This window comes from Piliocolobus tephrosceles, chromosome 11, assembly GCF_002776525.5.
Source record: "Piliocolobus tephrosceles isolate RC106 chromosome 11, ASM277652v3, whole genome shotgun sequence".
NCBI lineage: Eukaryota > Metazoa > Chordata > Mammalia > Primates > Cercopithecidae > Piliocolobus > Piliocolobus tephrosceles.
Genome location: NC_045444.1, coordinates 92,657,353 through 92,683,593, shown reverse-complemented (window position 1 = coordinate 92,683,593; position 26,241 = coordinate 92,657,353). Strand labels below are relative to the sequence as shown.

The following is a 26,241-nucleotide window of genomic DNA, read 5'->3' as shown; positions in this document are numbered from 1 at the left end:
AAAAAAAAAAAAAAAAAAAAAAAAAAAAAATTGCAGATGGTGAGGTGTTTTTCTGTTTGTGTGTTTGTTTTAGAGTCTCCTTCTGTTGCCCAGACTGGAGTACAGTGGCACGATTGTGGTTCACTGCACCCTCAACCTCCTGGGCTCCAGTAATTCTCACATCTCAGCCTCCAAGTAGCTTGGACTACAGGCATGTGCTGCCATGCTAATTTTTACAGACAGGGTCTCACTATGTTGCTCTGGCTGGTCTCGGACTTCTGCACTCAAGCAATCCTCCCGCCTCAGCCTCCTGAAGTGCTGGGATTTCAGGTGTGAGCCACCACACTGAGGCATGAGCTACCACAGAATTTTTTTTAATTGAACCTCATAATATATAATTATACCAGGAAGCTAAATTAAAAATAAATGAGTAATATATAGCCACAGTGCAAGAAAAGAAAAAATGGACAATGATTTCCTCACAGTTTTTATATCTAACTAACAATTTGACCATAGATCTCTTCGTTACAGTATGACATAATATTTTATGCAAATAATTGTCCAGCAATTAATAACTAAATTTTTAAAAAATTGAAATGTCTGCAGAAGGTACAATTTAGGCAACTACTAAATCACATCATTGCCATAATGCCTTTACTTCTTGATTCAGTTTGTAGTTTTAAAATAGAATATTTTTTAAAAATTCTTTTTTTTAACTTTTTCCCTCCTCTTTTTTTTTAAATTTTTTTTTTTTTAGACAAGGTCTTGCTCTGTCACCCAGGCTCCAGAATGCAGTGGCACAATCACACCTCACTGCAGTCTCAAAGTCCCAGGGTCAAGCGATTCTTCCACCTCAGTCTCCCAAGTAGCTGGGACCACAGGTAAAAGCCACCATACCCAGCTTTTTTTTTTTTTTTTTGGTAGAGACAGAGTCTCACTATGTTGCCCAGGCTGGTCTTGAACTATTGGGCTCAAGTGATCCTCCTGCCTCAGCTCCCAAAGTGACCATTTTTTGAAATAATTTTTAGACCGGGCACTGTGTCTGATGCCTGTAATCCTAGCACTTTGGGAGGCCAAGGCGAGCAAATCACCGGAGATCAGGAGTTCAAGACCAGCCTGGCCAACATGGCAAGACCCCATCTCTACTAAAAATACAAAAATTAGCTGGGCGTGGTGGTACATGCCTGTAGTCCCAGCTACTGGGGAGGCTGAGGCAGGAGAATCGCTTGAACCCGGGAGACAGAGGTTGCAGTGAGCCGAGATCGTGCCACTGCACTCCAGCCTGGGCGACAGAGTGAGACTCCATCTCAAAAAAAAAAAAAAATTTAATGTAAAAAATATCCAAATTCAGCCAAAAATTTCATCTATGGACTAAAATTTACAATTGCCAAAGGTGAAAAAAAATAGTACACCTTGAAGCACTTTTTGTTTCACTGTTTAAAATTTTTAAAAACTAAAACTTCCGGCCGGGCGAGGTGGCTCAAGCCTGTAATCCCAGCACTTTGAGAGGCCGAGACAGGCAGATCACGAGGTCAGGAAATCGAGACCATCCTGGTGAACACGGTGAAACTCCGTCTCTACTAAAAAAAAAATACAAAAAACTAGCCGGGCGAGGTGGCGGGCACCCGTAGTCCCAGCTGCTCAGGAGGCTGAGGCAGGAGAATGGCGTAAACCCAGGAGGCGGAGTTTGCAGTGAGCTGAGATCCGGCCACTGCCTGGGCGACAGAGCGAGACTCCGTCTCAAAAAAAAAAAAAAAAACTAAAACTTCCAAGAGAGAATATGGAATAAAGAAGTTGAAATGCCAACTTCTGCTTCTTTATTTTGCCATGGTTGTGCTATCATTATGTATTTTGAATCTATTGCTTGAATGCAGGCACATAGATCGCAATGGGAAAATACAAGCTGTGCCAATGTTTTGGAACCATTATCAACTTAATCTCAAGAGAAAGCATATCTGAATCAACACATGGCATCGGGGCATCTTTATAAATGGGAGTTGTTTCAGTTATCTTCAATGTAAAATACATTGTCAATTAAAGAGAAGTAACAAACATTAAAATAAGAATAGTTATTTTTTATGTAAAATACATTGTCTATTTAAGAGTAGATTATACGAATTGATGAAACTACAGCTCATTATAATCACAGTAATTGTTCACAACTTAAACCAAAACCAAAAAGAGGTCTCTTGAGGGGAGGAGTAGTTCATCATTGAGCTGAGAATTGCTGGCACATGGTGCCAACAAAAAACAGAAGGGCTTTAGTTGGTTTTATTATCGTTTTTTAAATTCCCTACAGACAGTAGTCCCTTTACTGCCTACACCTGGGTGGACTGCTGCCTCCTACATGGCCTTTCATCATACCTCCATTCCGGAGTTAAGCACAGCATGGTTGGTTTTGTTAATTTCATAATGCTTTACGATGCATTCAAGTTTTAGTAGGGAAACATTGGGGATTCATTTTCTTTTAATGAACAAATCTAAAGTTCCTTATGCAATAAAAATAAGCACCCAGTGACTTATCATTCTGCATATTCAATTTTCCTAAATGGAAGAAACTCAACAGGAAAAGAATCAGAAAGAGATACAAAAATTGAAAGTGCAAATTGCTGAAGGATCCAGACGGTGTCCATGAGTGAGGAGGACAGAGGAGAAAGGTGTGGAGCTGGGACGCAATGCCCTGCCAAAAGTGGGCAGGTGGTGCTGGGAGTAAGCCACTACGCAGGCAGCTCAAACAGGATCCTTGTTGGGACATGGGTCCAGTGTACCCAAATCTGCTGATTTTTTCATGAGGAGCCAATAATCTAGATGGCTAAGATTCCTGACTTCTAAAGGTTGGAAATTAATTCAAACTCTAGAAAGCACTGCTTCACAAACAAAACACATTCACAGCTGCAGTGAGCCCCCAGGCTACCAATTTCCTAATGAAAAATGCAAAAGTAGCAGCTGAACAAGTTTAAAGAGGTTGAGAAAATATGCTGTTTTATCTGATCCTTTTCCTTTCCTAAAATGTGGCATTTTGGAAAACTCCAGATACACTTACATCATAGCCACAATTATCTGCAGTTTAATGAGAAAAGTAGCATAATTAGAGTAGGTAATTGGGAGTGACCTGAATGTCCACAGCAGCCCTTTCTCTTAAATCAGGGCCAACAATGGTGTCACCCAGATGCTGTTGACTAACTGATGTACAACAGATTTACTTAACCACTGGCAAACCACATTTCCTTTTCCAGGGCAATAACTTAAAAGATTATGTATCTCCCTTTGTTGCAAAGAGAGGAAATACTTCCTAGACTCAGGGCAGCTGTGACCTGTTCTCCCAGAGAAATCATTAAACCACAAGGATTCAGACAGAGCCCAGAGCCCTGAAAACTTTGGTCAGGCGCTTTCCCGCAGCAGCCACAGGCACCGGCAACTTCCGAGAGGTGAGTGCTTGCCTTGCCCCCCAAAGCTTCACACCCCGCCTGCATGCCATGTGTCTGAGTCAGTAGATTGTAATTAAGAAAACCAACCTAAAAATGCTTTGTATCTGGATCTCTTTTGAATTTGCATTTGGCATATTAAAAGTAAGGTTTATTCAAAGTAGAGATAAAACAGAAGCTGTTCCCCGCATTTCTACAGGTAATTAGAACTTCGGAAATCTTAGTGGAAGAGATGGAGAACTAAGTCCTCCGCAGACTTTCCCACTGAGTATCCTCAAGACTCACTTTCTACATGGGGCAAAACAGAATTAGAAGCAAGAATCTAGACAAGGCTTCGTCCTCATTTAGAAGCCTTTAAGAATTCTCTGCTTTAAGTGGATGAAAACTTCCCTGTACGGCTGGGTTGCCATGGTTCCTTGCTGTGACCCCCAGGGCTACTGAGCCTGCCACTGTGAGTCCATTTCAGTCTCTGGAAAAAGCTTTGTGTGTCTCCAGCCTCACAGTTTAACCAAGTAAGGGCCCCCAAGTGTAATCTCCAACCTGACTACCCTGAAGAGCCAGGCCTAAGAAAGGCATTTACACAAGCTAGTCATCACCCTGTATGACAGGAGGAAAAAACTGAAGTGTCTTTGTTTCTCATGAATCAGCTTCTTTGTAAGAAAGTGTCCTTTTGTGTATCTCTTTTCCAATGCTTTTGTTCCAGACAGATTTCTTTTTCAAACAACAAAAAAAGGTTAGAAAAGATAATTGACAAGAATTAATATGACCTGATGATATAATATTATCCCAAATGTCTATTTCTAAAATTTCTATCATCAGAGATTTTAGATGTTTGGGGAAAATATGCTATTTTAACATCACACAAGAAAGAGAAAGAATAATACTAACCTTAATGATATCAAAAGATGAAAGGCGAATTTGGCAACCCCAATTTTTCTCGTGGGGTTGATGGGAGGGGAGGGGATGACCCACTTAAAATCGCCCAACCCTTTCTCACTATTAAAGCTTCATTAGATTAATATGAATCTTCTCTTTTACAATGTAATATCTTCAAAAGAACAGTTTTCTAATCGTGATATTTCAAGCATTAGTGGAGAAGTGCTATTTGTATGAAATGGGAGATCCTATTCCCCAGAATAATATGATAGTGGCATTGTGTATCTTCCATCTCTGAGCCCAGTTGGCCCTATAGACCTCCTTGTACACATTCTCCTGTCAAAAACCCATTGAGACCAGGCATGGTGCCCTATGCCTGTAATCCCAGTACTTTGGGAGGCTGAGGCAGGAGGATTACTTGAGCCCAGAAATTTAAGACCTGCCTGAGCAATACAGTGAGACCCTGTCTCTATTTTTATTTTTATTTTGAGACAGCGTCTTGCTGTGTTGCCCAGGCGGGAGTGCAGTGGCACTATCTCGGCTCACTGCAACCTCTACCTCCTGGTTCAAGCGATTCTCCTGCCTCAGCCTCCCATGTAGCTGGGGACTACAGGCGCACACCACCACTTCTGGCTAATTTTTGTATTTTTAGTAGAGACAGGGTTTCACCATATTGGTCAGGCTGGTCTCGAACTCCAGACCTCAGGTGATCCACCCACCTCCACCTCCCTAAGTGCTAGGATTTCAGGTGTGAGCCACCACGCCCAGCTCCTGTCTCTAGTTTTAAAAATAAAAAATATATATTATAAAAAGAAACCCCTTGAAATACTAGCCATAACAGCCTTCAGAAAATTTGCAAATGATTTTTTTAAAAGTGGCAAAACTGTCCTGAAATCCTTCTACCTGGCAGAAGTTTTGCTATCCCTTCCTCTCATACACTCAATTCTGTAAATGTCTCTTCCAATAAGGAGATGGATAGCCCAATGATTAAGTCTCTTAAGATAATGGTATTTGAAGTCAGAACGTCTGGAACCAAACCCCAACTCTGCCACTTACACGAAAGGCTCTCTTAACAGATCTCCAATTAACTGGCCCACCAGCTTAACCGATGCACCAAACAGCCTGGCTGGTATCTACTATACCCTTAATGCTCCGAGGTGGCAAGTAGCTTATCTCTAGTACACCTGAGCACTTCAGCTCCTTTTGCATAACAGATCAACTGCAAGTCATGCCTTAGTGTGTCAAAGGGAAGCTCTTCAAACATACATCAAACTATAAGGCACATTTGCAGAGATATTTTATTTATTATTCCTTTTATTTATTGTTTCTTGGACTAATTTCAAAGCTAAGAAAGCATATGTTTTAATTGTTTTAGGTGGTGGCTAAAACATAAAAATGCATACAGTTTCCTGGGTTTCATTGTGTACTGTGGTTAAACTACCCTTGGCACATAGGACAGTCCTTGATCAATGTCATTTCTCTTGTCGCTTTTTATATTCTTTGCTACTCAATGGTTCCTGCTCTACAGCCAAAAATAAACTCATATAAAGTAACCAAAACTTCCTGAGATTCTCCTCAATAATGACTTTTACAGATGAAATTGTGATTTTGTGTGATTACAGAACATAGTATAGACTATAGTAAATACTAATACTGCTAATGCAAAAAAATGGAAACTAGCAGAGCTCTACTTAAGTACTCCCTTCACTGACCACATCTATTCATCTGGTCTCACAAAACACTGAAAAATATGCCAAGATTGAATCAAGGGATTGCGGGTAGGTGTGGAAGAGCATATATTCTTATAGAGCAGAGGGATATTTATAGTTTGAAAAAGTGCTCCCCACTTTTTCCGACCCCCACCGTGAGAATTCCTGCTTTAGATTTCCTACACTTGGTCTTCAACAGTGGACAAAAACAAAATCCTGTGCTTCTCTGGCAGCTGACCTTTCACGGCCTAACAATGTGCAATTTCAGGGATCACATTGTTAAGCTGAAGTTAGACCATTCAAAAATAAAGATAGCAGCTGGGCTCAGTGTCTCACGCCTGTAATCCCAGCACTTTGAGAGGCCGAGGCGGGGGGATCACGAGGTCAGGAGATCGAGACCATCCCGGCTAACATGGTGAAACCCCGTCTCTACTAAAAATACAAAAAAAAAAAAAATATATATATATATATATATATTAGCCAGGTGTGGTGGCGGGCGCCTATAGTCCCAGCTACTCGGGAGGCTGAGGCAGGAGAATGGCGTGAACCCGGGAGGCGGAGCTTGCAGTGAGCCGAGACTGCGCCACTGCACTCCACGATGGGCAACAGAGTAAGACTCCATCTCAAAAAATAATAATAATAATAATAATAAATAATAAATAAAGATAGCTAGCTGTCAGAGGTAAGCTCGCCACATCAAGGTGTGCCTACCTTCCAGTTCCACACTTCTCATCCCTTGAATTTATGAATTCTGAGTCCTGCCTCAGGTACACAGATGTGCCCACATCTGCCAGGCCCACAGATGGTGACCAGGGATAAAAATCAAACCTTTAGGCCGGGCACTTTGGGAGACTGAGGTGGGTGGGTCACAAGGTCAGGAGTTCGAGACCAGCCTGGCCAATATGGTGAAACCCCATCTCTACTAAAATACAAAAAAATTAGCTGGGCATGGTGGCGCATGCCTGTAATCCCAGCTACTTAGGAGGCTGACGTGGAGAATTCCTTGAACAAGGGAGGTGGAGGTTGCCGTGAGCCGTGATCACACCACTGCACTGCAGCCTGGGCAACAGAGCGAGACTCCATCTCAAAAAAAAAAAAAATCAAATCTTTAAGGCCACGCATGGTGGTTCATGCCTGTAATCCCAGCACTTTGGGAGACTGAGGTGGGTGGATCACCTGAGGTCAGGAATTCAAGACCAGCAGGGCCAACATGGTGAAACCCCGTCTCTACTAAAAATACAAAAATTAACCAGGCATGGTGGCGGGTGCCTGTAATCCCAGTTACTCGGGAGGCTGAGGCAGGAGAATCACTTGAACCTGGGAGGCAGAGGTTGCAGTAAGCCGAGATTGTGCCATTGCACTCTAGCCTGGGTGACAGAGTGAGACTCCGACTCAAAAAAAAAAAAAAAAAAAGTTAAAATTCACAATTAACCAATATGTGATTCCATCTCTTCACTATTAGGACACACTGAAGCACAGAAAGTAAAATCTCCTGATGAGCCTTATACCGTGCATTTGAAGAACATTCCATCTCTGCTAATTTAACTTGACTTTTCATAAGCAAAAGCCTGCCCAGATAAAGGAGGGGTGGGTGCCCCCCATCCATAACTGATTTTCAGCCTGCAGAACAGCTAGTAGCAGTGATTTCCATTCAAAAAACAAACTTGTTACACCAACACATGCTGGTCGAAAGAATTAATTTGTACAGTATGTTCATTGCTTACTTTTCTCTAGGATTGCATGATGAATTTTTATGGAGGGTGGTGGGGGAAGGGAAGAACCACATTCAAAACCCAACATCATTCTTCCCTACACTGTCATTTCAAAAGCCAGATAAAAGTGGAATGAGGAATGCAGCCGTTCTGAACACCACCCTCCATTTCATTCTGAAACCGGGAAGGTACACCCAGGCATGACAATAGCTTCTCTCCTCACAGAAAATTAACTGGTAAGTGCTGTCCTGTTTGTTTTCCTCAAACTGACACATTTACAGCTGACCTGATGAGAATTCCTGCAGATGATTTATTTACAAAACAGTATTTGACTAACTACCAGCTGGTAAAAAAAGGAAAAGGACTACTGATCGTTTACAAAATGCTCTGTCTGCAGATTCATATTTTTGGTCTTGGCAAAAGTGTTTAGGGACGATCCTACAGGGTTCGCTACAGCTGCTGATTAATCCTAAAACACTGCAAGAGAGAAAATGAGCATGTTGCTGGGGTGGGCGGACAAAGAAGAACTTTCAGTAATTTTCTCAGCTTTTACCTACATAATTACAGCTCATAAATCTGGCTTTTAAGGAGTTGTGATCTAGAAATAGTCAAACATCATTTGTGGAAGACTCACTGTTGAGAAACTAGTAGAAAAAAATTGGTACTCTGAGAGGAAAACTGATATCGCCCTCTTTAGATTACAAGGTGGGAAAAAAGTTCTAAACTGAGTTGTAATGCGGTTCCCTGCCACTGGCTCCCCATTTTTATGATGAAAGATTTGTGGTTTGTTGCGCTCTCCCATTTCTTTGTTGTTGTTGCCTTGTCGAATCTCGCTATCAATTTCTTATTAGAATAATTGGCATCTGGGCTCTCCCAACAAGGGGTAGATGGCTAAATGCAGGGAAGACTGTGGGAGAGAAGGGTTCAGCTATTCAGTTGTTCCTTTTCTAGTCAGAAACTGTGAGCACCAATTGCCTTTTATCTTTTCCTCCAAAAGAAAACTAATGAAAACCAAATAAAGTGTGACAACAGAACTTTCACTGGCAATAATGCTCTTAAACTGCCTTTTTCACTTAAGGCAGACTCATTCACTCAAGAATCCACAAACCTGTTGTTACATGAATCCAATGGTATTTTCGTTTAAACAAAAAAAAAAAAAAAAAAGGCCAAGGGACCTTTCCTGGGTCTCAAGTTACAAGTAATTATTCTTAGTGAATAATTCTCATCATATTTGTACATCTTCCAGACACTAGATTATTATGTTTTTCATGGCCTATTTTATTATTTTATCTGATTTAAGTCACTTAGTTTATAAAAGGTCATACATTTTCTGTTACTTGACCACTAATTGTCATGTCCCTGAGATAAATATTTAATAACAGATCATGTTAACCAGAATTATAATCATGTAAAAATAAATGAAGTAGAAAAGATTGAATATGCAAAACTGATAATAGATGTGTTACTCTGATGGTGAGATTATAGATGTGTCAAGGAGAAAAAACTTCTGTTCCCTCTTAGATTTATTATTAGGCACCAGCAAATGAAATTGACAGAAGAAAGATTAGCAAGAGAAAACAAAATTTAATTGTATGTATGTAGATATGGGCGTTCCCAGGTAAACGTGACTCAGAAGTTGCTGAGTGAGCTATGATTGTGCCACTGCATTCCAGCCTGGGCAACCAGAACCTAACCCTATCTTTAAAAAAAAGCAAAAAAAAAAAACAAGTGACTCAGATGGGCAGTTAGAATTTGGGGCTCACATGCCATCTTTTTTTTTCTTTTTTTTTTAATGTGTGTGTTTTTTTGTTTTTTGTTTTGCTTTATATATGCCATCTTAACAGAATAGGAGAAATGGAAGAGAAGGGCACTTATGGGAAAACAAATGACTTTTTGGAAACATAAATGGGTCCTTAGGAGAACAGACCAGTGATATGATAGTTTTGGTGACAATATCTGTTCAGGTGTGGTGCAGACTTCTCATCTCTGGTGATAAGGGTCAGTCTTCCCTGATTGCTTCCAGGGAGGGAATCTATGGCAAGTTAAAGTTTCTTGAGTTCTTTTTTTTTGAGACGGAGTCTCGCTCTGTCGCCCAGGCTAGAGTGCAGTGGCCGGATCTCAGCTCACTGCAAGCTCTGCCTCCTGCGTTTACCCCATTCTCCTGCCTCAGCCTCCCGAGTAGCTGGGACTACAGGCGCCTGCCACCTCGCCCGGCTAGTTTTTTGTATTTTTTTTTTTAGTAGAGATGGGGTTTCACTGTGTTAGCCAGGATGGTCTCGATCTCCTGACCTCGTGATCCGCCCATCTCAGCCTCCCAAAGTGCTGGGATTACAGGCTTGAGCCACCGCGCCCGGCCTCTTGAGTTCTTTTGGAAGGCTCTGCTTTTAGGCAGATAAGAGATTTCAGAACTCAAATCCCTTCTGCTCAAAATAGTTTTTATGCCACCCTTGTGTATTCTATACTGCTTCAGGCAATATATCCATTCCTTTTCCCCAAACTTAGTCTAATGGTACATTATTTTTATAACGTTAAAAATTTATAATATTGCCAGGTGCAGTGGTGTACAGTTAGAGTCCTAGCTACTCAGGAGGCTGAGGCAGGAGGATCTCTTGAACCCAAGAGATGGAGTCCAGCCTGGGCAATATAGTGAGACCCTGTCTCTAGGGAAAAAAATAACCATCTATTTTTTTTCAGGTCTGAATTACCATATAAACCACAAAGTTAAACTTTTAAATCTGGTGGTGATATTCAGTCCTAATTCACCTGGTTTCTTTGGTGACATTAACTTCAGTATGGCTACTGCCTCATCAAATATTTAACAAAAGTAATAGACACTATGCCACAAAAAAAAAAACTGGTAGTACAAAATTAAAAGGTAGAAAAGGCATAACTAGTTAAATCAAGATTAATAACATAGCACTCTCTTGAACTTGGACAATTTCCAAATATGCCTCAAATCTATAACTGCACAATATCTTTATACTTGTAATTTTGATTTTGCCAAGTCGTCCTGAGCTTTGCCTCTAACTTGTCTCATGGCATGAGGCAGTGTAAACTCTGGACCTCAGCTTCCTTTCCTGTACAATAAATCAAAAGGACAAGATTCCTTCCAAAACTCTCCAATTCCTTTTTGGATTTTTTTTACCCCTTCTTATTAAGTTGTTACTCAGTGTGATCTATATAATGGGTTATCTAGCATATACAATGGGTACTTAATATTTAGTGAAAAAGATCTTCTATTCAGACACTGTTTTCATATTTTTCAATATGAACTTGATCTTATTATGTTCCGATTATTTTACTGAGACTCAAATAAGTGGGAAAATGTTCTTCATTGTTAAAGAAAGTGGCATCAATAGGAATAAAATATAACATGAATCAGGCACAAATTTTTGCTAGAAATTATGCAATCCTCCCTTCATTGGAGTGGAGAAGGGCAGGGGTGAGGAATGGGACCTGGCTTTGCCTACAGAAAAGTTTATCTCTGGGCGAAGCAAATTGACCTAGGGGAGATCCAATTGCCCAAACTTGGTCTCTTTGCCTTTTATTCAGCAAACAAACTCAGCTAGCCCATGTAAATCGAGTGTGTGAAACATTGCAAACAGCAACTCTCTACAGGACAGGTGCAAATAAAGACCTGTTTTGTGATAAAAAGAATTCAACAAAGCAAATAAATAAGGTATGTTAGGGCTTTTTGGATGATGTAATATTTTTGTTTTACTCTCAGTTTTCACCTTCATCGTCAGGCAGAGGAAGATGGAAACTGTAAAATTTGGGTTACTTATTTAGAAGTCTAATATTTTCCCCTGTCGGAGAGGTGTTTAGCCTTAACTAAGAGAATCCACCTATATTTGTCATTGTCGATCAAGCAAATATTGACTGAACCCTCAGTTAGTGTGATGGGAGAAGACAGGGTATTTTAATGGTGAGTTGTTAACCTCAGAAAGCTTTGAGTTGTGCTGCCTGGGATGCAGAATTAAGTTCATAAACTAAGAAGTTTTAAAATTGTGTAGTGCCTAGAGAATATAGAGTTCAGAAAAGGAAGGGATTGGATCTGAACTGAAGTATGAAGGCTCACAGTTCATGGGGAAGGTGAGAAGGTGTGAGGGTTTTGGTGTGCCATCATAGGTCCTAGTGAGATGAGAAGATCTGGACTTTGGCCAGCTGTTGGGGCATACCAGAAGTCCTTCCTGGCCTGAGTAGCCTTGCAGAAGAACTTACTGGGAGGGAGGAGCTTGGCACAGCCTTTGACCTCTGAGAGGAGAGGAAATGTGAGATCAGTATGCAAATAAAAATGGAAAGGCTGGGCACAGTGGCTCATGCCTATAATCTCAGCACTATGGGAGGCTGAGGCAGGTGGATCACCTGAGGTCAGGAGTTCGAGACCGGCCTGGCCAACATGGCAAAACCCCATTTCTACTAAAAATACAAAAATTAGCTGAGCGTGGTAGTGCACACTGTAATCCCAGCTACTCAGGAGGCTGAGGCAGGAGAATCACTTGAACCCAGGAGGCAGAGGTTGTGGTGAGCCAAGATTGCGCCACTGCACTCCAGCCTGGGTGACAGAGCAAGACTTTGTCTCAAAAAAATATATAAAATAAAAATAAAAATGGAAAGAGTTGTTTCCACTAAAATCTCGGAGCACAGGCAGCCCTATTTTGGGACGACTTTAACAACAAAAAATATATATATCATAAGAGAATGGAATTCTCTGGCCTCCTACCTTCACATCATCCTAAAGCTCTACCCAATTTTGACAAGACAAGAAGCCCAGTAATATGGCAGCATACCTGTAGAAACATGGCACCCAAGGAGGAGCAGACTTGTACACAAACACATGTAACTTGCCTGGGCCTGGAAATACTTTTTTTTTTTTTAGACAGAGTTTTCGCTCTATTACCCAGGCTGGAGTGCAGTTACGCAATCTCAGCTCACTGCAACCTCCACCTCCCAGGTTCAAGCGATTCTCCTGCCTCAGCCTCCTGAGTAGCTGGGACTGCAAACACTTTTTTTAGAGAACTCTTTTCGAGCATGTTTCTCTGGCAAACACAGAAGTCAATGTACCAGTCAATGGGGACACTCCAATGACTCCTGAGTTACAACTGTAAATACTACCCCATTTGTACCCACTGTCAATGGAGGAATTTTTCAGGTTACAACCAAAATATATTTGTATGGCACTTGACATTTTTCACTGTCTATTCTTGACAAGACTGCCCATTACTATCTTCTAGGAAATACACATCTAACTCAAATGTGTAATGAAGGTTCTGACTTAAGTCTTTAAATCCTGTAACCCCAGTGTTGCTGATCTGCATATACAATTTCAGAATTTAACCAGGCCAGATAATCCAGCTGTGCACAAAGCCAGGTCACCCAACTAGGATCAGGAAGCTCCCATTGTTTGCACTGAGTGGAGTTTTAAAATTCCACAGAGGCCTACCAGTGGGTTGGGGAGGTGTTCTTGGAACACTAGAAACAGGAGGCCCTGTTGTTATCACTGGCAGTCCCTAGATGACAAAGTCTTGCGTAAAGTGAAATGGAAAAAGTAATTTCTTTCACAAAGTTTAGCACATAAGGAATTCAATAAGGAGAGGTTGTAGTCTTCCCTCCGGAATCATGCAAAAGCAAAGCAGATTTCACATGTGTTTAAATGGCACCCAAGGTCACTCTCTGAAATGCTAATTTTGTTTCTTTTTATACAAAACACAAAAAAAGTTAACCTTCCAAGTCAACCAGTCAATCTCCTAGTATGATAATTGAATGAAGGCTGGGCATGGTGGCTCATGCCTATAATCTCAGCACTTTGGGAGGCTGAGGCAGGCGGATCACCTGAGGCTAGGAATTTGAGACCAGCCTTTAGTAGAGGTGCTGTCTCTACTAAAAATACAAAAATTAGCCAGAAGTGGTGGCGTGCACCTGTAGTCCCAGCTGTTTGGGAGGCTAAGACAGGAGAATTGCTTGAACCCGGGAGGCAGAGGCTGCAGTGAGCTAAGATCATGCCACTGCACTCCAACCTGGGAGACAGAGCAAGACTGCGTCTCAAAAAACAAAACAAAACACAAAGTAACTGAATGAATTGGGTAAAGTTCCTCCATGTTAAGTGCTTTACATAACTGGATACAGTGGAGACTAATATTCAACAAAAAGTGATCACTATAAACACGTGAACTATCGTCATTATGAAAGTGCTTGAGGAACACTAAGGGGTAGGTCAGGCATGGGATAAAGGTGGAGTTAATCTGAAAAAGAAAGAAAAAGAAAAGACTTCATGGAGAATGAGTTTGAAAGGAGGTAGACAATCTGGCAGCTTGAAAAAAGTGGAGAATCCAGGTAGGAAAATATATGTGCCTGCTTGAATTTTCATTAGGACCAAATTGTCCCTAATGGCATGAAAAATAATAAAATACGAAGTTGAATCAATGTTAGATCATTGAACCTAGAAAAAATGGCATATAGATATGACATCCTTAATTTTTCACAAAACTCTGTCTTTAACAGTTTATAATGATAAACCTCTAATTGAGTGGAAAAATCTGGCAATGAAACATTTTACTTAACTGTATAAGTGAGAGTTGACAAAGCCTTTTCTTTATTCAGTTGTGCCATATAAAAATGATATTTGGCCGGGCGCGGTGGCTCAAGCCTGTAATCCCAGCACTTTGGGAGGCCGAGACGGGCGGATCACGAGGTCAGGAGATCGAGACCCTCCTGGCTAACACGGTGAAACCCCGTCTCTACTAAAAATACAAAAAATTAGCCGGGCGAGGTGGTGGGCGCCTGTGGTCCCAGCCACTCGGGAGGCTGAGGCAGGAGAATGGCGTGAACCCAGGAGGCAGAGGTTGCGGTGAGCTGAGATCCGGCCACTGCACTCTAGCCTGGGCGACAGAGCAAGACTCCGTCTCAAAAAAAAAAAAAAAAAAAATGATATTTGCAGGCTGGGCACAGTGGCTCACGCCTGTAATCCAAGCACTTTGGTAGGCCGAAGCGGACGGATCACCTGAGGTCGGGAGTTCGAGACCAGCCTGACCAACATGGAGAAACCCCTTCTCTACTAACAATACAAAAAAATTAGCCTGGCATGGTGGCACATGCCTGTAATCCCAGCTACTTGGGAGGCTGAGGCAGGAGAATTGCTTGAACCTGGGAAGCGGAGGTTGCGGTGAGCTGAGATTGTGCCATTGCACTCCAGCCTGGGCAGTAAGAGCGAAACTGTGTCTCAAAAAAAAAAAAAAAAAAAAGTAAAAATGCTATTTGCTATTCACAATAGCGAAGACCTGGAATCAACCTAAATGCCCATCAGTAATAGATTGGATAAAGAAAGCGTGGCTCATATACACCATGTAATACTATGCAGCCATGAAAAGGAATTAGATCACATCCTTTGCAGGGACATGGATGGAGCTGGAAGCCATTATCCTCAGCAAACTAATACAGGAACAGAAAACCAAACATGGGGCCAGGCACGGTGGTTTAGGCCTGTAATCCCAGCACTTTGGGAGGCTGAGGCAGGCAGATCACCTGAAGTCAGGAGTTCAAGACCAGCCTGGTCCACATGGCAAAACCCTGTCTCTGTTAAAAACACAAAAATTAGCCAGTCATGGTGGCGCACACATGTAGTCCCAGCTACTTGGGAGACTGAGGCACGAGAATTGCTTGAACCTGGGAGGCAGAGGTTGCAGTGAGCCAAGATTGTGCCACTGCACTCCAGTCTGGGTGACAGAGTGAGACTCGGTCTCAGAAAAAAAAAAGAAAAGAAAGAAAGAAAAAAGAAAACCAAACACGGCAACACGGCATGTTCTCACTTATATCTCACTTATAAGTGAGAACTGAATGATGAAAACACATGGATACATAGGAGTAACAACACACTGGGGGCATGTGGGAGGGCTGGGGGAAAGACAGCATCAGGAAGAATAGCTAAGCTAATGGATGCTGGGCTTAATACCTAGGTGATGGGTTGATCTGTGCAGCAAACCACCCTGACACAAATCATTTAGCTATGTAACAAACCTGCACATCCTACACCTGTATCCCAGAACTTAAAAGCTGAAAAAAACAAACAACAACAAAAAAGTGTTATTTTATTTATTTATTTATTTATTTATTTATTTATTTATTTATTTATTTATTTTTTGAGACAGAGTCTCACTCTGTCACCCAGGCTGAAGTGCGATGGGTGCAATCTCAGCTCATTGCAACCGCTACCTCCTGGGTTCAAGCGATTCTCACGTTTCAGCCATCAGAGTAGCTGGGATTACAGGCGTGCGCCACCATGCCTGGCTAATTTTTGTATTTTTAGTAGAAACAGAGTTTCACCATGTTGGCCAGGCTGGTCTCCAACTCCTAGCCTCAAGTGATCTACCCACCTCAGCTTCCCAAAGTGTTGGGATTACAGGTGTGAGTCACCGAGACTGGCTGTGACCTTGACCATTTTTGATCTAACAAAATGGCAGTTTCTTATGCTTTGACATAAAAAGTGGATTAAATTTTAATAAAAATAGAAGGCTGGGACTAGTGGCCCACACCTGTAGTTCCAGCACTTTGGGAGGCCAAGATGGGAGGATTGCTTGAGCCCAAGAGTTCAAGACCAGCCTGGGCACCGTAGTGAGTCTTTGTTTCTACCAAAAATTTAAGAATTATCCGGGCATGGTAGTACATTCCTTGTAGTCCCAGCTACTTAGGAAGATGAGGCAGGAGGTCCCAGCTACTTAGGAAGCTGAGGCAGGAGGACTGCTGGAGCCTGGAAGGTGGAGGCTGCAATGAGATGTGATCATGCCACTGCATTCTAGCCTGCATGACAGAGTGAGACCCTGTCTGGAAAAAAAAAAAAGGTACATAGATTTATATATGTAAATATTTGTCTCATTTTATATAAATATTTGTTTTGTGTATTCCTACACATTCAAACCATAGTAAGCATAACGTTTGTTTGTTTGTTTGTTTGTTTTTGAGACATGGCTCTCTCTGTTGCCCAGGCTGGAATGCAGTAGCACTATCACAGTTCACTGTAACCTCGACCTCCTGGGCCCAAGTAATCCTCCCACTTCTCAGTAGCTAGGACTCCAGGGATATACCACCATGCCTGGCTACTTTCTTGATTTTGTAGAAACGGAGGTCTCATTATGTTTCCCAGACTGGTTTCAAACTCCTGGCCTCAAGCAATCCTCCCACCTCTGCCTCCCAAACTGCAGGGATTACAGGCATGAGCCACCACACCCAGCCTAAACATAACATAGTTTTGATGATTGAGAAAGCACTTCCGTCTTCTTTCACAAGACATTCATTGAGCACCTACTGAGCACGCTGCTCCTTGTGAGATAAAAGGATAAGTAAAAGTTATTCCTTGCCCTTGATGTTCTTAGTTTAGCAAGGGAGATGAACACCTTAAAAGATCATTCCTCAGAGAGACTGTGTGTGCAGGGATTAAGAAGGAAGGCCCTGCCTGGACGCAGTGGTTTATGTCTGTAAACCCGGCACTTTGAGGGGCCGAAGTGGGCGGATCACCTGAGGTCAGGAGTTCGAGACCAGCCCGACCAACATGGAGAAACTCTGTCTCTACTAAAAATACAAAATTAGCTGGACATGGTGGCAAATGCCAGCCACTTGGGAGACAGAGGCAGGCGAATTGCTGGAACCCAGGAGCCAGAGGTTGCGGTGAGCCGAGATCGTGCCATTGCACTCCAGCCTGGGCAACAAGAGCAAAACTCCGTCTCAAAAAAATTAAAAAAAAATAAAGGCCCTGAGGTCAGACAGACCCGGATGTTTAGTCTGGTCTTCACCACTTTTGCTAAGTGCCAAAGCTCTCTTAGCCTTGTGGGAATAATAACAGTACCTCCCAGGATTCTTGTGAGAGTTAAATGTGACAATGCATGTGAATTGCTTAGCATTGTACTGTACTTAACAAGCACTCAGGAAATGCGGAGTATTACTGTATGTGTTAAGTGCTATTTGCATAATTAGATGTGGTTGGTACTTGCTTCCTTTGAGTGGAATTAGGTCAACTGGTTTTAATTATAAGCAACAGGGCGGGCATGGTGTCTCACGCCTGTAATCCCAGCACTTTGGGAGGCCGAGGCAGATGGATCACCTGAGGTCAGGAGTTTGAGACCAGCCTGGCCAACATGGCAAAATCCCATCTCTACTAAAAATACAAAATTAGCCAAGTGGGGTGGAACACGCTTGTTGTCCCAGATACTCTGGAAGCTGAGGCAGGAGAATCGCTGAACCCTGGAGGCGGAGGTTGCAGTGAGCCAAAATCATGCTACTGCACTCCAGTCTGGGCAACAGGCAAGAGACTCTGTCTAAAAAAAAAAAATTATAAGCAACACATGACAGTGACAATGGTTTGCTCCTCATACCAGTTTAGAGAAAAATCTCATCATCTTTTCCTGGAAATGGGACCTGTTGTCAGTCAGAAGTGCTGGTCTAGGGAAGTGACTAAACAGATTGAACACACCTCTCAGGAGTGGGGCTGGCTTTTCTAGGTATTCAACATTCTTTTAATGCTTTTGATAAAAAAAAAAAAAAAAAACAAGGTGGGGGGGAACTGAAACAGGAACTAATGGATTTGATGATAATCAAGAATTCAAATTCTCTTCTCCAGTTCACGTTTGTCTTCTCAGACAAAATAGTTACTGCCAAGATGCCCAGACACATGAATGCCTTTATCAAAACCTACTGAATAGTCTTTCCTTCAATAAATACTATTGAGCCTTACTGTTTGCCAGGCACTGTGCTAGGCTCTGGGAGTATGAAGGTAAGCAAACCCACAGGCTGGTGGCCGAGACAGACATTCTTGAAATAAGCCTCCACATACATAATAATAGTTGCTCTAAGTGAGGAGCTTAGAGTAGGGGCCCTGATTTAGGCTGGGGCATAGGTTTGTGGAGGCAGGGAAGAGTTCATTTAGGGAAGTAACATTTGAAAGTACCACTTACCCTTTAGAAGAGCTGGCGATTTTCTCTTTAATTCTAAAACCACCAGTAAGCTTAGAAGATAAAAGCTTAGTCAAATAAATTTTTGGTTGCTATATGGAAAATGCCATGTTGATATAAATTATTTATTCTATCACCCAGTTGTATTGATAACATTAAACATGGCCTTTCCATTTGTCATTGTGCCCCAATGGGACTCTCATTTTATTAACTGTATTCAAAATAAAACCGTCCACCTTTAGAATGATTTTATCCCTATTAACACATACATATAAATGCATACTTAATTACAGTTCTTTACATACAACAAACAAGTTGGGAAAAATGTAGATGGTAAAATGAAATGGTTTCTTTCTTGTCAGGGAATGACTCCTTGTTCTGGAATGATATTTCATAGATAAATATGGTGTTTCTCCATGATCTTCCTTTTGGGTTTTTGGTAGTTGAGTGGGGAAGGGTGTATTTCAGCACACACTGAAAACTGCTTGTCTTGTAGGAAGGATTATAATACACCAAACAGGCTGGGCACAGTGGCTCATGCCTGTAATCCCAGCATTTTGGGAGGCGGGCGGATCACCTGAGGTCGGGAGTTCGAGACCAGCCTGACCAACATGGAGAAACCCCACCTCTACTAAAAATACAAAATTAGCTGGGCGTGGTGGCATATGCCTGTAATCCCAGTTACTAGGGAGGCTGAGGCAGGAGAATCACTTGAACCTGGGAGGCAGAGGTTGCGGTGAGCCGAGATCGCGCCATTGCACTCCAGCCTGGGCAACAAGAGCAAAACTCTGTCTCAAAAAATAATAATAATAATAATAATACACCAAACACTGTGTGAAAGTGGCATTTTCACCTCACACCTAAAATCCCACCACTTTGGGAGGCCAAGGCAAGAAGATCACTTGAGTCCAGGAGTTCAAGAGCAGAATGAGCAGCATAGTAAGACCCCCGTCTCTACCCCAAATTAAAAAAAAAAAAAAAATTAGCTGCGTGTGGTGGTGCACACCTGTAGTCCCAGCTACTGGGAAGGCTGAGGTGGGAGGACCACTTGAGCCCAGGAATTCGAGGCTGCAGTGAGCTATGATCGTGCTAGTGCTCTCTAGCCTGGAGACAGACTCTGTTTCCAAAAACAGAAAGAAAAAATGTCATATTTTGAGACTTCCTCAGAAATATGTTAGATTTCCCAAAATGAAGTCAGTTAAAAAAAAAGTTTAGCTATTTTAACTTGTTATTTGAACATTTACAAGAATATTCACACATCTTTCAGCCTTAAATAAATAAAATACTGATTTTTGAAAATAAAGACCTATTTTCTAGATATGGTAAATGGAATCTGCTCAGAATCACTGGATGCTGTTTACTAATTTCCCACATGATGACCACTTCTTTTTACTTTTTTCTCAAGCAATCAGTAAATGATATATTCATCAAACTTAAGAGAGTAAACAAAATGTATCTCTTGCTAAGGCAAACAACTGATTGCTCCTTTGAGCCAGCTGGATTATAGGAGGTCAGTGAGATCATAGCAAGTAGCCTGGTTATGTTGTACTGATATTCATCACAAGAAATGAACTAATCTATGCAAATCTTTTGCTGCAAAATAAATAACTCCTTTGGTAGAACATTATCACAAGATCAGAATGTGCCACTTTTTCAAGGATGGAATAAACACAGGGTAGCTTTACTGTAACAGCAGGAAACCATTATTTTGTGGCTCACAGCAGTCTTTCAGTTGATGTTTTCTCGTAGGATGAAACCCAGATCCAAAATGCCATCAAAAGTAACCGCAAACTGGGCGCAGTGGCTCACGCCTGTAATCCCTGCTACTCAGGAGGCTGAGGGCAGAGGAATTGCTTGAACCCTGGAGGCGGAAGTTACAGTGAGCCGAGATCATGCCACTACACTCTGGCCTGGGTGACAGAGCGAGACTCTGTCTCAAAAAAAAAAAAAAAAAAAAAAAACCAGTAACCACCAATGAGTTCTCTAATTAGAACCATTGATCATTAAATTAGCTAGAAACCCAAGAATTTGCTATGTTTCAGCAAAGTCATGTAAGTCATGTGAAATATTTCATAATACACTCTAATGAAAGAATCAAGTAAAATCATAACAATGATATTGCACATTTATTGAGCTCTTACTATGATCCAGACACTGTGCTATGCCCTAACATATATTATCTTTTGTCATTCACAATAAACCTAGAACGGTTTAGTCATGGTTTCTTCCCCAGTTCCTGAGATCATCGATGAAGGAACAGGAACTGATGGTACCAAAACGTTTATATGGTAAGCTTGATCAATGTATTTGATTTAGTATCTATGCTGGGCTAAGAAAAACATGCAAAGCAGCATCTACAAATAAGAAAACAGGAACTAAGCTGGGCTTGGTGGCACGTGCCTGGAGTCCCAGCTACTTGGGAGGATGAGGCGAGATCACTTGAGCCCAGGAGTTGAGGCTGCAATTAAGTATGATCAAGCCACTATATTCTAGCCTGGGCAACCGAGCAAGATCCTGTCTCTAGAAAAAAGAAAAAGAACATAGGAACTAGGACACTGGAAATAGAGGAAAGATAGGAAATTGGAAGGGACTCGAGATAGAAAAGAAAATTAGAGTAATAGTTTATATATTCTGAGTATATGATGGGATAAATAAACTTTTTTCTACACTCAAAATATTCTCAATACTTCTGCCACCAGGTTAGAGAGTTTTTCCCACATCAAGCAATTCTTTAATTCTTTTTTTTTTTTTAATTATTATTCAGGGTCTCTCTGTCACCCAGGCAGTGGTACAATCTCCACTCATTGCAGCTTCGACTTCCTAGGCTCAAGCAATTCTCCTGCCTTAGTTCCCGAAGCAGCTGAGACTACAGGTGTGCACCACCACACCTGGCTAATTTTTTGTGGAGACAAGATTTCACCATGTTGCCCAGGCTGGTCTCAAACTCCTGGCCTCAAGTGATCCTCCCACCCCCCAGCCTCCCAAAGTGCTGGGATTACAAGCCTGAGCCACTGTGCCCATCTTTTTTTTTTTTTTCCTTTAGAGACTGTGAGGTCTGGACTAGTCTGCCTAGTCTGGAGTACAGTGGTAGGATCATAACTCACTACAGCCTCAAACTCCTAGGCTGAAGTGATCCTTCTGCGTCAGCCTCCCAAGTGACTGAGACTGCAGGTATGCACGATCACATCCAGCTAACCTAAAAAAAATTTTTTGGGCCCAGGTTGGTGGCTCATGCCGGTAATCCCAACACTTTGGGAGGCCAAGGTGGGCAGATCACTTGAGCCCAAAAGTTCAAGATCAGCCTGGGCAACATGGCGAAACCCTGTTTCTACAAAAATGCAAAAACTGAAGTAGGAGGATCACCTGAGTCTGGGGAGGTCGAGTCTGCAGTGAGCCGAGATCCTGCCACTGCACTGCAGCCTAGGTAATAGAGCGACATTTAGTCTCAAAAATTTTTTTCTTAAAAATGTTTTTTAGAGACTGGGTCTTGCTATGTTGCCCAAATCAGTCTCCAACTCCTGGCCTCACGCAATCCTCTCGCCTGGCTGGGATTCCCGGCATGAGCCACCTTGCCGGGCTTGGACATAAACTGGTGTCCTAAAAATTAACTCAGTTCTGACCTTTTCTGTCTGGAGATAGCACAGACCCACGTAGATCAAGGGCTTCTTTACACAAGACTGCCCCCACTTCAGAAGCCAATTGCAAGTCCAGGTTGTTACCTGTTCTTCTAAAATACAATACAAATCAGGCTTCCCACGACCGCCCCTCACATTCATTAGTTTGCTAGATCAGGTCAGATAACTTGGGAAAATGGCGTACTTACAAGACTGCAGGTTTACTACAAGGGCCAGAACTCAAGAAGAGCCAGATGGAAGCGATGCACCGGACAAGGTCTGTGAGAAGGGGCGCGGAGCTTCCATGCCCTTTGGGCGCGCCACCATTTCCAGGACCTTGGTGTGTTCACCAAACCGGAAGCTCTGGTTTTTACGGAGGCTCATTACTTAGTCATGATTGATTAAACCACTGGCCATTGGAGATTAATGCAACCTCCAGCCCCCAATCCTCCCCTGGAAGTGGAAGTTGGGGAGTGGGTTGTGGATACGATTTGTAATTAGTGCAAGACACCCGCGTTGCGCTTTTTTTTTTTTTTTTTTTTTTTTTTTTGAGTCTCGCGCTTTTCGCCCATGCTGGAGTGCAAGGACGCGATCTCGGCTCACTGCAAACCTCTACCTCCCGGGTTCAAGCAATTCTCCTGCCTCTGCCTCCCGAGTAGCTGGGATTACACGCATGCGCCACTAGGCCCGGCTAATTTTTTTTTTTTTTTTTTTTTTTTTTTTTGTAGTTTTAAAAGAGATGGAGGTTTCACCATGTTGGTCAGACTGGTCTTGAACTCTTGACCTCAAACAATCCGCCCGGCTCGGCCTCCCAAAGTGCTGGGTGTGTGCCACCGTGCCCGGCCTGGGCTCTTTCAAACGGAGCAAGGTTCAAGTTTGTGCCTACAAAGTGGCACAAAACAGGGTTATCTAGGAGGGAAGAGGTCGATCTGGTAGCAGGAAAGAACTAGGGCGGGAGGTGAGTTTGGGAGGTGTCTGCGATAGGAAAGGAAACGCGCTGGAGTGGGCGCAGTGCATGGAGGGGTGACAGGATTGAAGGGGCTGGCAACATCTGAGGTCCGCAGTGCCATGTGGACCTAGGCATTGACAGGAGCAGAGTTTTCCTCTTTTGTAGTAAGGTAAACTGGCCGCCTGACCTGGGTGGGTTGAAACCCCGCCCCCCCCCGCCCCCCGCCGCTGCCACCACCCACTTCCCCCATCCCCACCCGAATGAGGCGGACGCCCTGGGTGAATAGCTATGGACGCCATCCAGCTTTAACCAGGCTAGTGCGAAACGGGGTGGTGTGCCTGCAGTCCCAGCTACCCAGGAGGCTGAAGCAGGAGAATCGCTTGAGCTCAGGAGGTTGAAACCGCAGTGAACCATTATTGCGCCGCTGCACTCCAGTCTGGGCAAATGAGCGAGACCCGTCAAAGGGAAAAACACACACACAAAACCAAGGCTGTGATCCTATGATCTTTAGCCAATCTGACTCCACCCCTTTTCAAACAGCCTAAAGATTATTAAAAATATGTGTATTTCATACCGTCCTCTCTATATACCTACCCTCCATGTCACCCCATCCCTTCAAAAAACTTAGTAGAACCTAACAGAACCTTAGGGTTTCAGCGTTGACTGAACTTTAGACATCGACAAGTCCAATCACGTGTAATGTCTGATTTCCTGCTTAAAACTCCTCACTTTATGGTTGCGTCATTAAACATCTCCAAGTATGAGAAATGTATCACCCTCTGACATAGCTTTACAGTAGAATGAAAGACCCATAAGTTCTGTGGCCTACTCTCTCTCTGGGGCCTAGAATACATAGTAGGTGCTGAATAAATAGTTCATTTAATTTAGTTTTTAAATTTTTAACAACTATAATCTTTAGGAAATTCTGCCTTACATTGAGCTAACATTAGCGTCCCTCAATTTTTTGAGGCCACTTTGAACAGTTCCCTCTTTCAAATGCCAGCCCTTGGGCATTTGAAAAAATTGTTGCCCTGCTCTTTCTTTTCCAGTATAAATAGCTTCCACCAGTTTGCTCAATGCTCCTCACATGATACAGTTTCTCTCCATCCGGTTCCCTCCCCTCTGGATATATTTCAGTTTATCATTGTTTCTCTTAAACTGTAATTTCCAGAAAAGAACACAGTACCCCTAGGTGCTGTCTGATCAGTTCAAGTAGAATTGGATCAACACTCCCCCAATTCTATTAAGACAGCCCAAGGGCAAAGTTACTTTTTTTTTTTTTTTTTGGCTGTCTTATCCCGTTGTTGACTCACATTGAGCTCAAGGTCAAGGAGAAAGGTTGTGTTTGGGCAGAAATTTAGGATGTTTAAATCACAGAACGGGTCATCACAGGGCACTCATTTTGATGCCCTTGGTGAATGGTGCGTGTTCAAAGGAAATGTATATGAAAAGTGGTTGATTGGGACCCCGCTGGGGTACACTACATTTACTTCCTTCTTATGGTGAAAAGGCACTAAATAAGCCATTAGTCAATATTACATATCTCTTTAATGTAGAATTATGAAATCCATTTTAAGGAGATAACTCAGGGCCTGCAATTGCTGCCTAGACACATTATCTGCTAGGAAAACCTGTTGGAGACTATTTGCTTTGCATGGCAACTGGCATAAAGTTCAATGAAGGTGTGCTTAACAAGAGAATGTTGAGCAGGCAGGGTGGCTAACACCTATAATCCCAGCACTTTGGGAGCATCACTTGAGGTCAGAAGTTTGAGATCAGACTGGCCAACATTGTAAAACCCCATCGCTACAAAAAAATACAAAAATTAGCCAGGAGTGGTGGTGGATGCCTATCTTCTCAGTCACTCAGGAGGCTACGGTGGGAGGATCCCTTGAGTCCAGAAGTTTGAAGTTGCAGTTAGCTATGATCGTGCCCCTACATGCCAACACGGGAGAAAGAGTGAGGCCTTGCCTCTAAAAAATAATAATAATAATAATAATAATAATAATAAAATGAAAGAGACCTGGCGCAGTGGCTCACGCCGTAATCCCAGCACTTTGGGAGGCCGAGGCAGGAGGATCATGAGGTCAGGAGATGGAGACCATCCTGGCTAACATGGTGAAACCCCGTCTCAACTAAAAAATACAATCAATCAATCAATCAATAAAAGAAAAGGAGAAAACATGCTTTGTCTGATTTTGCCTTGTTAGAGAAAATCTGTGATGAGAACAAAAGATGCAGGAAATTATCTAAAAGTAGAATTTCTTAAACAAAATTTTCTTGTATCAGATGTTTTTTTTACCGTGTTCCTTTTAAGTTCCTTGTCAGAAATAAACTGCCTATTAGGTATGATGGTGTGTGCCTGTAATCCCAGCTACTCCAAAGGCTGAAAGGGAGGATCTCTTGGGGCCTGGAGTTCTAGTCCAGCCTGGGCAACATAGCAAGAAACCATCTCTATAAAAGTAAAAAAGAAACATAAAAAGGAAAAGTGCTTGTGTTATCTTTCAGTGAAGATATATTGTATTACTGGTATCAAGATATTTTGTGACCACTTTCTTGAATTTGAATACCTGGAGATGTACTTGGCTTTTGAGTTGTCTAAAGTATTGAGACCATAGACAGTGCAGATATGTGCCTATATCCATCCTTTCTATGACCCACCATTCTTAATGGCCTTTAGAAGGTCACTTTTTTTCCCCTCAAGTACAAGACCTTTGTTTCTGGGACAAGGTGATTAATATCAACTATGACAGAAAGATTAAGTAAATTAAAATGACTTACTATACAGCTATTCATATATATTCTTCATGTCCAGAAGCAATTTATAATATGTCAAGAGGTCTCTCTAAAGTGGTTCTTGCCCTCTCATTTCTACCACTGGTTAGAGAATAGGTATGTGGAAAAGATGTCATATGGCCAGGCACGGTGGCTCACGCCTGTAATCCCAGCACTTTGGGAGGCCGAGGCAGGTGGATCACCTGAAACCAGCCTGGCCAACATGGCAAAACCCCATCTCTACTAAAAATACAAAAATTAGCTA

The 26,241-nt window shown here is 42.3% G+C and overlaps 1 protein-coding gene across 6 annotated transcripts in view; it reads left to right on the top strand.

The window, feature by feature from the left end:
• The first annotated feature begins 3,171 nt into the window (after positions 1–3,171).
• Positions 3,172–26,241, top strand: part of GPR1 (G protein-coupled receptor 1) — a 48,563-nt gene continuing 25,493 nt past the window's right edge. The window contains exons 1-3 of one of the 6 annotated variants that reach the window (XM_023217006.1): positions 3,172–3,407; positions 3,604–3,855; positions 7,823–7,937. The gene's annotated coding sequence lies outside the window, so the exon portion shown is untranslated. Of the gene's footprint in view, positions 3,408–3,603; positions 3,856–7,615; positions 7,697–7,818; positions 7,938–26,241 lie in introns of those variants that run through there. The other 5 variants (XM_023217016.1, XM_023217043.1, XM_023216997.1 and 2 more) reach the window with 5 other exon arrangements.